Source organism: Macaca mulatta, chromosome 6 (assembly GCF_049350105.2).
Source record: "Macaca mulatta isolate MMU2019108-1 chromosome 6, T2T-MMU8v2.0, whole genome shotgun sequence".
NCBI classification, from domain to species: domain Eukaryota; kingdom Metazoa; phylum Chordata; class Mammalia; order Primates; family Cercopithecidae; genus Macaca; species Macaca mulatta.
Genome location: NC_133411.1, coordinates 151181915 through 151195414, shown reverse-complemented (window position 1 = coordinate 151195414; position 13500 = coordinate 151181915).

Below are 13500 nucleotides of genomic sequence, written 5' to 3'. Positions count from 1 at the left end.
TGTAAAAATGAGGTCACCAGGGTGAGCCATAACCCAGTATGACTAGTGTCCTAATAGGAACAAGAGGAAATTAGGACACAGAGCAAGGGGAGTCCATGTGAAGACACAGGAAGAAGACAGCCATCTCCCAAGCCAAGAAGCGCAGTCTCAGAAGACACCAATCCTGTCAACACCTTCATCTCAGACTTCTTGCCTCCAGAATTGAGAGAAAATACATTTCTGGTGTTTAAGCCACCCAGCCTGTGGTATTTTGTTATGGCAGCCCTAGTATTAAATGTGGATTTGAACCCAGTATGACCTAGCCTCAAAAGTTTTTTTTTTTTTTGAGACGGAGTCTCACTCTGTCGTCCAGGCTGAAGTGCAGTGGCATGATCTCAGCTCACTGCAACCTCCGCCTCCCAGGTTCAAGAGATTCTCCTGCCTCAGCCTCCCAAGTAGCTGGGATTACAGGTGCGTGCCACCACGCCCAGCTAATTTTTGTATTTTTAGTAGAGACGGGGTTTCGCCCAGTTGGCAGGCTGGTCTTGAACTCCTGATCTCAGGTGATCTGCCTGCCTCAGCCTCCCAAAGTGCTGGGATTACAGGCGTGAGCCACCATGCCCGGCCTCAAAACTCATACTACATCATTCTACTCCTCTTTCTCTCTGCAAAAATGTAAAGGAATTTGTTCAGTTTCTGATAGTATGCTGGCCATACTATCAGATGGCCTTCTGATTAAAAAAACACACACACAAACAAACATTGAAATATCTTTTTTTTTTTTTTCCCCAAAAATGCATTGCTGAACTGGCAAAAAAATGTAAGGAATATTCAGAGGCCAACAAAATAAATGAAAAAGGGAATTCTGAAACATAGGTGAATGCACAAGACAGCTTTAGATTGAGGACATTTGCTACAACTTGATGACTTGAAGCTTCCATTTTGATTAACATAGGAGGTGAGGGGGACAGGAGATAAAGTTTGTTGCACAAGGAGCTCTGCTGCCCAGGCTGGTCATGAAGTACTGGGCTCAAGCAATCCTCCTACCTCAGGCTTCCCAAAGTGCTGGGATTACAGGTGTAAGCCACTGTGGCTAGAAGGAGTTCCTAATAGGAATAAACCCCAGTAAATATAGATGTTAAAAGTAAATATAGGCCAAGTTGGGCATATCACTTGAGGTCAGGAGTTCGAGACCAGCCTGGCCAACGTGGTGAAACCCTGTCTCTACTAAAAATACAAAAATTACAGTGGGTCATGCCTATAATCCGAGCACTTTGGGAGGCTGAGGCAGGTGGACCACGAGGTCAGGAGTTTGAGACCAGCCTGGACAACATGGTGAAACCCCGTCTTTACTAAAAATACAAAAATTAGCTGGGCGTGATGGCACTGGCCTGTAATCCCAGCTACTTGGGAGGCTGAGGCAGGAGGATCGCTTAAACTTGGGAAGCGGAGGTTGCAGTGAGCTGAAATTACGCCATTGCACTATAGCCTGGGTGACAGAGCAAGAATCTGTCTCAAAAAAAAAAAAAAAAAAAAATTAGTCAGACGTGGTGGCACACCCCTGTAATTGCAGCTACTCAGGAGGCTGAGGCAGGCGAATCGCTTGAACCTGGAAGGTGGAGGTTGCGGTGAGCCAAGATCACTGAAGGACTACAATTTCAACCCATAGCTCAAAGAAATGCCCACAAAGTTTCAGGAAACTTGAGCCTAAAGTTAAAATCACAAAACACACACGAAATAAGGCAGTGTGAGTGAGAACCAGCAGAAACAACAGACAGCATCATCAGACCCACAAAAATATGAGATATAGAAATGATCAAGCACAGAATATAAATAGGTATATTTACTATATTTCAAGAAGTAAATGTGAGGCTTAAATAAATGAGACAGGAGCAAAACGCTGTAAAATAACTAAGCCAAATTGGAAAAAACAAAACAAAACAAAAAAATGTACGGTGGTTTAAATAGCAGACTAACAGACTAAACACTTTTTGTTTTTGGTTTTTTGAGACAAGGTCTTACTCTGTTGCCCAGGCTGGAGTGCAGTGGTGTGACCATGACTCACTGCAGCCTTACCTCCCAGGCTCAAGCAATCCTCCCATCTCAGCCTCCTGAGTAGCTGGAACCACAGCTGCATGCCACCATGACCAGTTAATTTTTAAATTTTTTGTAGAGATGGGGTTCTCGCTATGTTGCTCAAGCTGGTCTTGAACCCCTGGGCTCAAGCAATCCTCCTGCCTCAGCTTCCCAAAGTGCTGGGCTTACAGGGTGAGCCACCAGGCCCAGCCTAAATACTGTTAAAGGCAGAATTCATTTACTGGAAGATGGATCTGCAGAAATCTAGAATGTGACCCAGAGACACAAAGAGATTTAAAAAATACAAAGAGCAACATATGTGACATTGGAAAATGATAGGTTCCAATACATACTTGTATTTAATAAAGAAAACAATAAGGAAGAGGAAGTATTTATATAGAATAGGACAGAGGCTAGAGTGAGATAAGTGATATGTGTAGACTACTAAATTTAATGTAGACACTCACTCTCAGGTCCAACCTTATATTTACACAAGCTCCATAATGAGCACATCCTTAAATTTTGTGCCCTAGGTTCGCACTAGTTATGGCCTTGATAATTTTTCCAAATTGTTGTAAAACACCAAACTCTGGGTCCAGAAATTCCAAGAAGGATAAAGAAAAATAAATTCACATCTAGATATATTACAGTGAAGCAGCAGAGGGCCTGTGACAAATGCACATCACTTTTTTTTTTTTTAAGATAAGATCTTGCTTTGTCCCTCAGGCTGGACTGCAGTGATGGGATCACAGCTCACTGTAGCCTCAAACTCCTGGGCTCAAGGAATCCTCCCACCTCAGCCTCTTTTTTTTTTTCTGGATGGAGTCTGGTTCTATTGCCCAGGCTGGAGTGCACTGGCATGATCTCGGCTCACTGCAATCTCTGCCTCCTAGGTTCAAGTGATTCCCCTGCCTCAGCTTCCCGAGTAGCTGGGATTACAGGTGCCCACCACCATGCCCAGCTAATTTTTATATTTTTAGTAGAGACGGGGTTTCATGTTGGCCAGGCTGGTCTCGAACTCCTGACCTCTGGTGATCCGCCCACCTTGGCCTCCCAATGTTCTGGGATTACAGGCGTGAGCCACCGTGCCTGGCCCACCTCAGCCTCTTGAGTAGTTGGGACCACAGATGCATCCCACTATGCCTAGTCAATTTTTATTTTTTGTAGAAACAGGGTCTTGATATGCTGTCCAGGTTGGTTGGAACTCCTAGGCTCAAGCAGTCCTGCCTTGGCCTCCCAAAGTGCTGGGATTACAGCCGTGTGCCACTGTGCCTAGCCCAGATGAATTTTTATTTTTATTTTATTTTATTTTTTGAGATGGGGTCTCACTCGGTCACGCAGGCTAGAGTGTCGTGGTGTGATCTCAGCTTACTGCAACCTCCACCTCCTGGGCTCAAGCGATCCTTTCTGCCTCAGCCTCCTGAGTAGCTGGGACTACAGACAAGAGCCACTACAACCTGGCTAATTTTGGTATTTTTTGTAGAGATGGGCTTTCATCATGTCGTCCAGGCTGGTCTCAAACTCCTGGACCCAAGCAATCCTCCTACCTCAGCCTCCCAAAGTGCTGGGATTACAGGCGTGAACCACCGTGCCCAGCCCAGATCAATTTTTAAAAAGATACAATTAGACTCACTACATACTTCTTAGCAGGCACAATGGAAGCTGGAATTCAGCAGAGCGGTATTTTCCTCATTGTGCTGAAACAAAACAACTAGCGACCAAGAATTCTATTCAAGAATTCAAATATGAAGATGAAATAAAGTCATTTTCAACCCAATAAAAACTGATAGAATTTACTACCAACAGACTCTTACTAAAGGAAATTCTAAACAATGAATTTCAGGCAGAAGGATGTCAGTCTTAGATATATGCTCTTATAACAAGGAACAGTGAAAAAAGAGATTGGAAGCTCTGTGAGTAAATGTGAGTAACAATCTGACTGTATAAAGAAACACTAATACTGTCTAATCTGGCTTGAGGGAAGAAAAAAAAAGAATGAAAACACCGGACTACAGAATATAAACGTGTATGTGTTGAGGTAAAGGGAGACAGCAGAGATTGAAGTTAATGCAATTTAAGGTCCTTGTATTCAGGTTTTTTTTTTTTTTTTTTTTTGGCAGTGGTGGGGATGGAGTCTTGCTCTGTCACTCAGGTTGGAGTGTAGGGGTATGATCTCAGCTCACTGTAACCTCAGGCTCCTGGGTTCAAGCCATTCTCCTGACTCAGCTTCCCAAGTAGCTGGGATTACAGGCACGTGCCACCACACCCAGCTAATTTTTGTAGTTTTAGTAGAGACGGGGTTTCAACATGTTGGCCAGGCTGGTCTTGAACTCCTGACCTCAGGTGATCTCCCTCCTGGATGGCCTCCCAAAGTGCTAGGATTACAGGCATGAGCCACTGCACCTGGCCAGGTCCTTGTATTCTATTTTTATTTTTATTTATTTATTTTTTTTTAATTTTTTTGAGACAGAGTCTTGCTCTGTAGCCCGGGCTGGAGTGCAGTGGCCGGATCTCAGCTCACTGCAAGCTCCGCCTCCCGGGTTTGCGCCATTCTCCTGCCTCAGCCTCCCGAGTAGCTGGGACTACAGGCGCCCGCCACCTCGCCTGGCTAGTTTTTTGTATTTTTAGTAGAGACGGGGTTTCACGGTGTTAGCCAGGATGGTCTCGATCTCCTGACCTCGTGATCCGCCCATCTCGGCCTCCCAAAGTAATGGGATTACAGGCTTGAGCCACCGCGCCCGGCCAGGTCCTTGTATTCTTTAGGAGGATAGAAACTGTGATTGATTTTTTTTTTTTTTTTCCAGACAGGGTCTCTGTCACCCAGGCTGAAGTACAGCAGCATGATCTGGGCTCACTGCAACCTCTGCTTCCCAGGTTGAAGCAATTTTCCTGCCTCAGCCTCCCAAGTAGCTGTGACTACAGGCACCTGCCAACACACCCGGCTAATTTTTGTATTTTTAGTAGAGACGGGGTTTCACCAGGTTGGCCAGGCTGGTCTCGAACTCTTGACCTCAAGTGATCTACCCACCTCTGCCTCATAAAGTGCTGGGATTACAGGTATGAGCCACCACCACGCCCGGCCTATGATTAACTTTTAAATATCTAGAGGATCCACTAAAAGAAGAGATGGAGAGACTGTAACTTCCTAGGCAATGGGAAAAAAAGAGATGATTAAAAAAAAAAAAAAAAGCCCAATCCATAAGACAGGAAAGTAGAAAGAAACACAAAAATAAAAACCACGACAAAGAGTAGAAAGAAATCTGACTAGTGTGATAATTTTCAATACTCATATTAATACAAGCAAACTGAAATGTACTCCACTGTAGTGAAAATAGTGAAAAGACAAAGCTTGTCCGACTTGCTAGGAAACAAAATCCAGTAATACATGTGTATCACAAGCAAAACAAAGGAGTTAGGGTAAATGACTGCTAAACTTTCCTCTTGCTTTTTCCAGCCTATATAATTTCTCCATAAAGTCAAGCAGAACAAATGTAGTCATTTGAGGAGAGGTCATTTGATAAAGAAACTATTTGCGGCCGGGCGCGGTGGCTCAAGCCTGTAATCCCAGCACTTTGGGAGGCCGAGACGGGCGGATCACGAGGTCAGGAGATCGAGACCATCCTGGCTAACACCGTGAAACCCCGTCTCTACTAAAAATACAAAAAACTAGCCGGGCGAGGTGGCAGCGCCTGTAGTCCCAGCTACTCGGGAGGCTGAGGCAGGAGAATGGCGTAAACCCGGGAGGCGGAGCTTGCAGTGAGCTGAGATCCGGCCACTGCACTCCAGCCCGGGCTACAGAGCAAGACTCCGTCTCCAAAAAAAAAAAAAAAAAAAAAAAGAAACTATTTGCAAACATAATAGACATACTTCGCAGAGTGTAGGGAAACTACAGGGATGGTGGAGCACCCTGGAACCAGGAACAATAGGGTTCCACTATCACTCCTAGAACTGAAGGGGCAGCATGTGGATGGGCAATTACCAGAACCCATTGCGGTCCTTGCAAGCCATTCTTCACTCTGTGGCCAGAATGAGCTTTTCAAAATGCAAATTAGATCTTGTCATCCCCTAACACAAATACTTACACACATATCCACAGCTTCAAGTCCTTTAATAGCATCCCATTTTCCTCGAGAAGCATAAAAGTGCAGATCCTTGAGAGAGCCTCCAAAGCCTTTCGTGATGTATCCTCAGCATGGGCCCTGTCCCCCATATTTCTAGCTCCTCCTGGGACTAGGGTCCACCTCATTTTCAGTCCTGTAGTCACACTGGTGATTTTGCATTTCCTTGCATTCACCATGATCCCTCCAGCCTCAAGACCTTTGCATATGCTGTCTTCTGCCTGGAATACTTCTCACTCCACCCTCCAAACCCCACTTAACACCACTCATCTTTTAGCTCTGAGCTGAAATGTCACTTACTAGAGAAACTTTTCCAACCCTGTCCTCATTATATACCTTTAGAACATTACTGCCTCTCCTACAGAAGACTTATTGTTGTTGTCATTTTCTACTTATATTTATGCAATTAATTTTTCTTTTTTTTAGAGACAAGATCCTGTTCTGTCACCCAGGCTGGAGTGCAGTAGCACAATCATGGTTCACCGCAGCCCTGAACTCCTGGGCTCAAGGGATCCTCCTGCTTCAGCCTCCCAAGTAGGTGGGACTACAGGCGCACACCACCACGCCTGGCTAATTTTTAATTTTTTGTAGAGATGAGGTCTTGCTATGTTGCCAAAGTGCTAGGGTTAGAGATGTGAACCACCACACCTGACCATATTTGTGCAATTATTTGACGCGTGTATGTCCCACTAGATTGGAAGCTCCATGAGGGTGAGAATGGCACCCTTTTTGCTCACTGCTATAAAGTGGCTGGCACCTAGCAGAAGCTCAGTAAATACTGATGAATGAAGGAATGAAAAATCCTCACCAGGTGTAAAGCACTTTGTCCCGAAACAAATACTATATACTCCAAGAAGCTTATCCCAGTTTCATTACACAGCTTGCATTCATTCATTCGCATTATTTATTTTGTAGAGACAAGGTCTTGCTATGTTGTCCAGGCTGGTTTTGAACCCCTGGGCTTAAGCGATCTTCTCACCTAGGCCTCGCAAAGTTCTGTGATTGCAGGTGTGAGCCACTGTGCCCACATATTATTCACTTTCTATTGCTCTGGGTCAGAGAGAATTAAGGGCAGCTTCCTTCAAGAGCCTCTCTGAAACATAAAAACAGCCCCTGGGCTTTTCATGACATGAACATGGTGGGAGAACCTCCAAGTCAGCGATGGAAGGTTCGCCAGGCGTCCCAGCAAACCTGGTGGGCACTCAAAGCGGAGGACAGGGAGCCCCTCCCCATCTGGGCCCATCAGACCCAGAGCAACAGCAGCTGGATTGAACAATCAATCAGGAGCCTTTTCAAGGATCCTAAATGGTGGCTGGGGCCATAGGCAATGGCACCTAAGTGACTGAGTTCCAGGCATTTTGGCAAAGTGGGGCTGAAGGAGTTTAGTTGGTTCCAGATGATTGCTACCATAGAGAAACCCTCAGCTTTAAAATTCACACTTGGGAAAAGGACCAAAAGCATTTCCTTTGATTAACAAAATCTGCATCCTGTTCTCTGATTTGATTGGCTTTACACGTGGATGGTAATGACTATGCCTTGGCTTCCTATCCTCAAAGAGGATGAAGATTTTTAGGCTCTTTAAAGGCACCGATAATAACAATATTAGCAGTAAGCTGGGCATGGTGGCTCACGTCTGTAATCCCAGCATTCTGGGGGGCCGAGGCAGGCGGATCACGAGGTCAGGAAATCGAGACCATCCTGGTTAACATGGTGATACCCCATTTCTACTAAAAATACAAGAAATTAGCTGAGTGTGTGTGGTAGCACGCGCCTATAGTCCCAACTACTCCGGAGGCTGAGGTGGGAGAATCGCTTGAACCAGTGAGGCGGTGTTGTAGTGACTGCACTCCAGCCTGGGCGACAGAGCAAGACTCAGTCTCAAAAAACAAAAAACAATAAAAAACAATAATAACAGCAGCAACTAACATATACTCAACATCACTCTGTGCCAGACTCTGTGCTAAGTTCTCGATTTTATATTTATATATATATATAATCTCTTTTAAATCTTTGTGGAAATCAGCTCATATTGGTCCCCTGCCTAAAACCGTTCAGTGATTTTTCATCGATCTTAAAATGCAAACTATTAACCACGGCCTTCAAGTCCCTTATGACCTGGCTCTTCTACTGCGTTTCTCAAACAGCCCTCTCCCTTGGCTAGTTCGCTCCAGCAAAATCAACCTTCCTTCTGCTCCTTACATATACCAGGCTTGTTTCTGCCTCAGGCCCTTGCACCAGCTAGCCCTTCTGTGTAAAGCACTGTTCCTTCATTTGAGTCTCAGCTCAGCCATCACCTCCCTGATTTCCCTACCACCCTCACCTCATTGCTTGACCACAGCCCCCTGATACCTCCAGAGCATGTATCACTATCTGAAATGATCTTAATTATTTGTTTAACTACCATCCCTCTCCCCTAAATAGAATGTACATTCCATGAGAGCAAAGCCTTATCTGTCTTATTCACTTCTGAATTCTCAGTGCCCAAAACAGAGTCCAGTAGATGTTCCATAAACATTCTCAAACAAAGGAATGGGTTGAAGACCCAATGAGATGAGCGCTCCCATATTTACACTATTTGATAAAGGACCTGAAGCTTAGTGACATTAGGTGACTTGCCTGAAGTCACAGAGGTAGTAGATAGGTAGAGATGAGTGAGAATCTAATCCAAGCCTAGCTGACTCCAAGACTTGCACGCTTAATCACTACACAAACGGAGATTCATCCCATGAGTTGTGACTCAAGGTTTGGTCAGGCTGATGTCAAACTTCTGACCTCAGGTGATCCGCCCACCTTTGCCTCCCAAAGTGCTGGGATTACAGGCGTGAGCCACCGCGCCCAGTGGATGTTTAAATTTTATATGCTCCCCTCATTAGACTAAGCTATTTGAGAGCAAGGGATTCCTCTAACTCATTCATTGCTATGTCCTTGGGGTCTAGCATGGTGCCTGGTATCTAGAAGGGGCTTAAATATTGGTTGAATGAATGAATGACCAAATGAAGTGGCATGAATGGAGGCCAGAGTAGTAAAGATGGCCCAAAACACAAATGTCAAGTCAGAAAGAGGCCCAGCCCCCATCTCTCCCATGCAGTGTGAAAGCCAAGATCAGGCCTCCAGAAAGTCGCTGATCTAGATAAGTCCGGATGGGCATTCCTTATCCCTGTGCTTCTCCTGAGGGTCCCACTCTTTTATATAAAGGACACAGACATTTATGAAGTGTTTACTGAACCACCTTATGGGTTGGAATCATCATGCCCATTATATAAACAAGACTGAGGCTCTAAGTGATCAGTAACTTGCCTAAGATCTCTAAACAAACTAAGTGGCAGTACCCTGGGCCAAGTCCGTTTATGGAGTTCCCAAAGCCAGAGTTTGCCAACCACTGACACATCTGAGTGTTCAAGGTTACTAGGGAATTTCTGTGATTTGCAAGCAAGGACTAAGGGGGTTACTCTTGGCCACTGATGGGTTATGGGGTTTTTTTGTTTTGTTTTGTTTTATTCTTCATATTCACTGCTCACAATGGCTGTTCTGGATTTAGCTCTCACATCTGAAATGGACAGTGTGCTTGCATTTAAATGTGAATTTCAACAAATGCAAATTTGAACTGTGCCATAGAAATTCATGAGTGAAAACCAGGGGTCTTGGAGGAAGGGCAGGGAAAAGGAAACTAGTGACCTGTGTTACCATAGCCAAGTTCAAATCTTTAAAATTTCCCTGTTACACAAAACAACTAGAAGACCACAAAAATAGCTACGCACCTGGCTCTGAGCTAAGTTACTTGAAAAGCATCATGCCATTTAGTGCTTACGGCAACCCTCTAAGTAGATGCTATGTATATTCCCTTCCTACAGTCAAGGCTTGAAGAGATTAAGAATTATGCCAAGTCACCAAGTGTTTAACATGTCCCCCCCTTATAGAGATTCAAGAGAACCAACAGCATACACATTCAGCATTATATCACACTACCTGCTACCACTGAAACTCTTCAAACATATATTGGTCTTGGTTAAAATCAACCCTTTGGTCAACTATTTAAGGTAGCCAACTACACAATTAAAAACTTTTTTTTTTTCTTGTTTTTTGAGACAGGATCTCACTCTGTCACCCAGGCTGGAGTGCAGTGGTGCCATCTTGGCTCACTGCAGCCTCGACTTCCCACGCTCAGGTGATTCTCCCACCTCCACCTCCCAAGTACCTGGGACTACAGGCATGCGCCACCATGCCTGACTAACTTTTTGTATTTTTAGCAGAGACAGAGTTTCACCATGTTGCCCAGGCTGTTCTTGGACTCCTGGACTCAAGCAATCTGCCAGCCTCAGCCTCCCAGTGTGTTGGGATTACAAGCATGAGCCATCGTGCCCAACCTCAAAATGCTTTTGTCCTGCAAAAACTGTTCTAGTTAAAATATTGATGACAACTGCAGTATAATTGTTTTAACTTTGTTAGTAAAGACTTTAAAATTTTTTTTAGATTGCTTTTCTCTGAGTTCTTGATGCACCCAGATAAATGAGCTTCTCTTGAAATTCTAATTATTTACATCAGAACAGCTGTATATGTTGAATAATCATCTAATATGTATTAGTTCAGTCACGGCTTACTGCAGCCCCAATATCCCTGGCTCAAGCTATCCTCCCACCTTAGCCTCCTGAGTAGCTGGGACCACAGGCATGTACCACTACACCCAGCTTTGTTTTTGCTTTTTTTTTTTTCTGTAGAGTTGGGGGGTCTCCTTAAGCTGCCCAGGCTGGTCTTGAACTCCTTGGCTCAGGTGATCCTCCTGCCACCCAAAGCACTGGGATTACAGGCATGAGCTATCATGCCTGGCTCAGGCACTGTTCTAAGTGCCTTATGTTCAATACCGCATTCAAGCTCCGCTCTTTGTGGTAAGTACTACTATCAGTTTTCATATTATAGATGGGGAAACTGAGGCACATAAAGTCTGAATAACTTGAGACTATGGAGCATGTAAGGGCAGGATTTAACCCTAGCAATCTGTGGGCAGTGCCTGTCCATCTGTCTTTCAAGCTGTTCAGCCCCAAAGCTGAAACAGCTGAAACGCTGAACCAGAAAGCTTAGGAGGTAGTGCCAGGACAGAGTTCTAACCTCTTGTTCTGACACATCCTCTCTTCCTCAAAAGACTAGGGTCCTCAAGGGTCTTTCCTGGTTCTGGGCCTTCTACCACTGAGCTTAGTCTGGCTGAGTCTGTATTCTACAGATCTGAGCTCTGGGGAACTTTCTTGAGGGCCTCAGGCTGTGCTCCCCTCCTTTGCTCTCTGTACTTTGTATGCACTGCTGATGTTAACTGTAATTAAGTGATTCTTTGATCAATTATTTGTTTAATGTCTATCTCCCAAACTTGACTATAAATGGTAGCAGTCCAGAATTTCTACATAGGTCGAAGAAGATAATCTGTTTGGGTAGGGGGGCCTTTGCTTCCATTGCTTAACACTTACTAAGGTTGAGAAATGTCCATTGAACACACACAAATGAATGGGGGTTCTGATGGAGACTGCAGGAAGAAAGCACATGCCATCCTCATCTCTCCATGCCCTCCCTGTGGCATCACCACTGACTGTAAGCCCTATAAGAGCAAAATTTGTATCTGTCCCTTTTCTCACTATAACTGTTAACAGCTGGCACTATGCCGGACACGAGAAGTGTGTCACAAAAATAACACACAAAAAAATAACAATTTTTTGTGGAATAAAATTTTAAAATGGAGGCTTGAACTTCTGCTCTGCAAAAGAGAGGTGACAAAATCAAGACCCAGCTTTTTGAAAAAATTTTACATATGAAAACATGCTGCACATAGGACTGGCACACAGTAAGTGCTCCAGAAGTGACTGTCATTGAATTGGAATTCCTGCCTCTCCTCAATCACACTAACTCATCTTCCAGGTCCTAGCAAGGCTAGGGGATTAATAAAAGACCAAAGCTCAGAACTGGACCTACTCTACTCCCCTGGCCACAATCTGACGGGAGTGAGGATGTTTTATTGGAGTCAGGATAAAAGATTGTCATTAGCCCTGGCAGGAATGCAAAGTTGTTAGGATGTGCCTCTAGCAGAAAAGTTATACCTGGGGAGGACATAGAGTAGCTTTGGAATGAACAGAATCAGATGAAATAGAAAAATAAATCCAGCACAGGCCTACCGGCCACCCAACCCTAAAGAAGGAATATGTCTTCACCCTGCAATGGAGCAAATGCTTTGCATTCCCCAACCACCTTTCATTCTGTCCCCTCACCCCCTAAATTGTGGCCCCAGGGCTGCTGGAGAGGTTTAAAACACAAATCAGAATGTGTCAGACCTTGCTTAAAATCCTTAATAGGATGACATCTGAATTCCTCACCAGGCTCACTTCAAACTTGCTCATAAAGCTGTGGCCACAGAGGCCTTCTGTCAGTGCCTCCAATATGCCAGGCTTTTCCCACACATGGCCTCCACCCATGCTCCCTCTGCCTGAGATGTTTCTCCAGTCCTCCCTCAGATTCACTTCTCAGTCTTCAGGTCTCAACTCACAACTAGAAGCCGCCCTCCCAGAGGCATTCCCTGATGACCAAATCAGAATCAGCTCCTTCCACCATCCCCCACCTCCCCGGCAAGCAACATACCCCAGAGAAAGCTCATTTCCCTCCTAGCACTTATAACCTCATGTTGCAGTCTGTCTTTTCAAAACACTGTGCGCTTCGCAAGGGCAGGGAGGGCTGTCTGTCCCTCACCACTGAGTCTCAGGAGTCAGGGCAGGCCCCACTACAGAATTGATCAAGGAATGAATGTATGAATGAATGAATGAATTTTTCATAACTGCTGCTCCAAACCATTCCTCAGCTTACGTTCCAAGCACAACCAGAATACGACCTCCAGAGCCCTCCTAGACATTCTGAATCTCGCTGTACTTAAATAAGCATCAGAGGCCCCTCCCAGCTCAAGACTGGGAGCTCCTCCTTCTCCTCAACAGACTGGGGTCTCCTTGAATTCTCTTTCAGGGAAGCTGAGAAAGACTATGAAATGTAATCCTGTCTGTCTCTTGCGTTTCTCTAATAAAGAAAAACAGGACAGCAAACCCCCCCCCCCCCGCTCCTCCAATCCTCCTTTTCTGCCATAGATTTAAGATTTATCTATTCCCATCCTTCTAATTGTTTCAGCAAGGGCCATGGGTGAGCACCAGCTGGAAAATTACTGCTTCAACTTTCATTGTTTGAAATGCTTAACTGGCATGCCAGAAACAGGATTTTAGGTCTGTGATGCTGAGAAGGGTTGGTAGCAAAGTAGAGCCAGGTTGCAAAGATCTAGAAAATCTGTGCTACAATTTACTAGCTCTTCCCG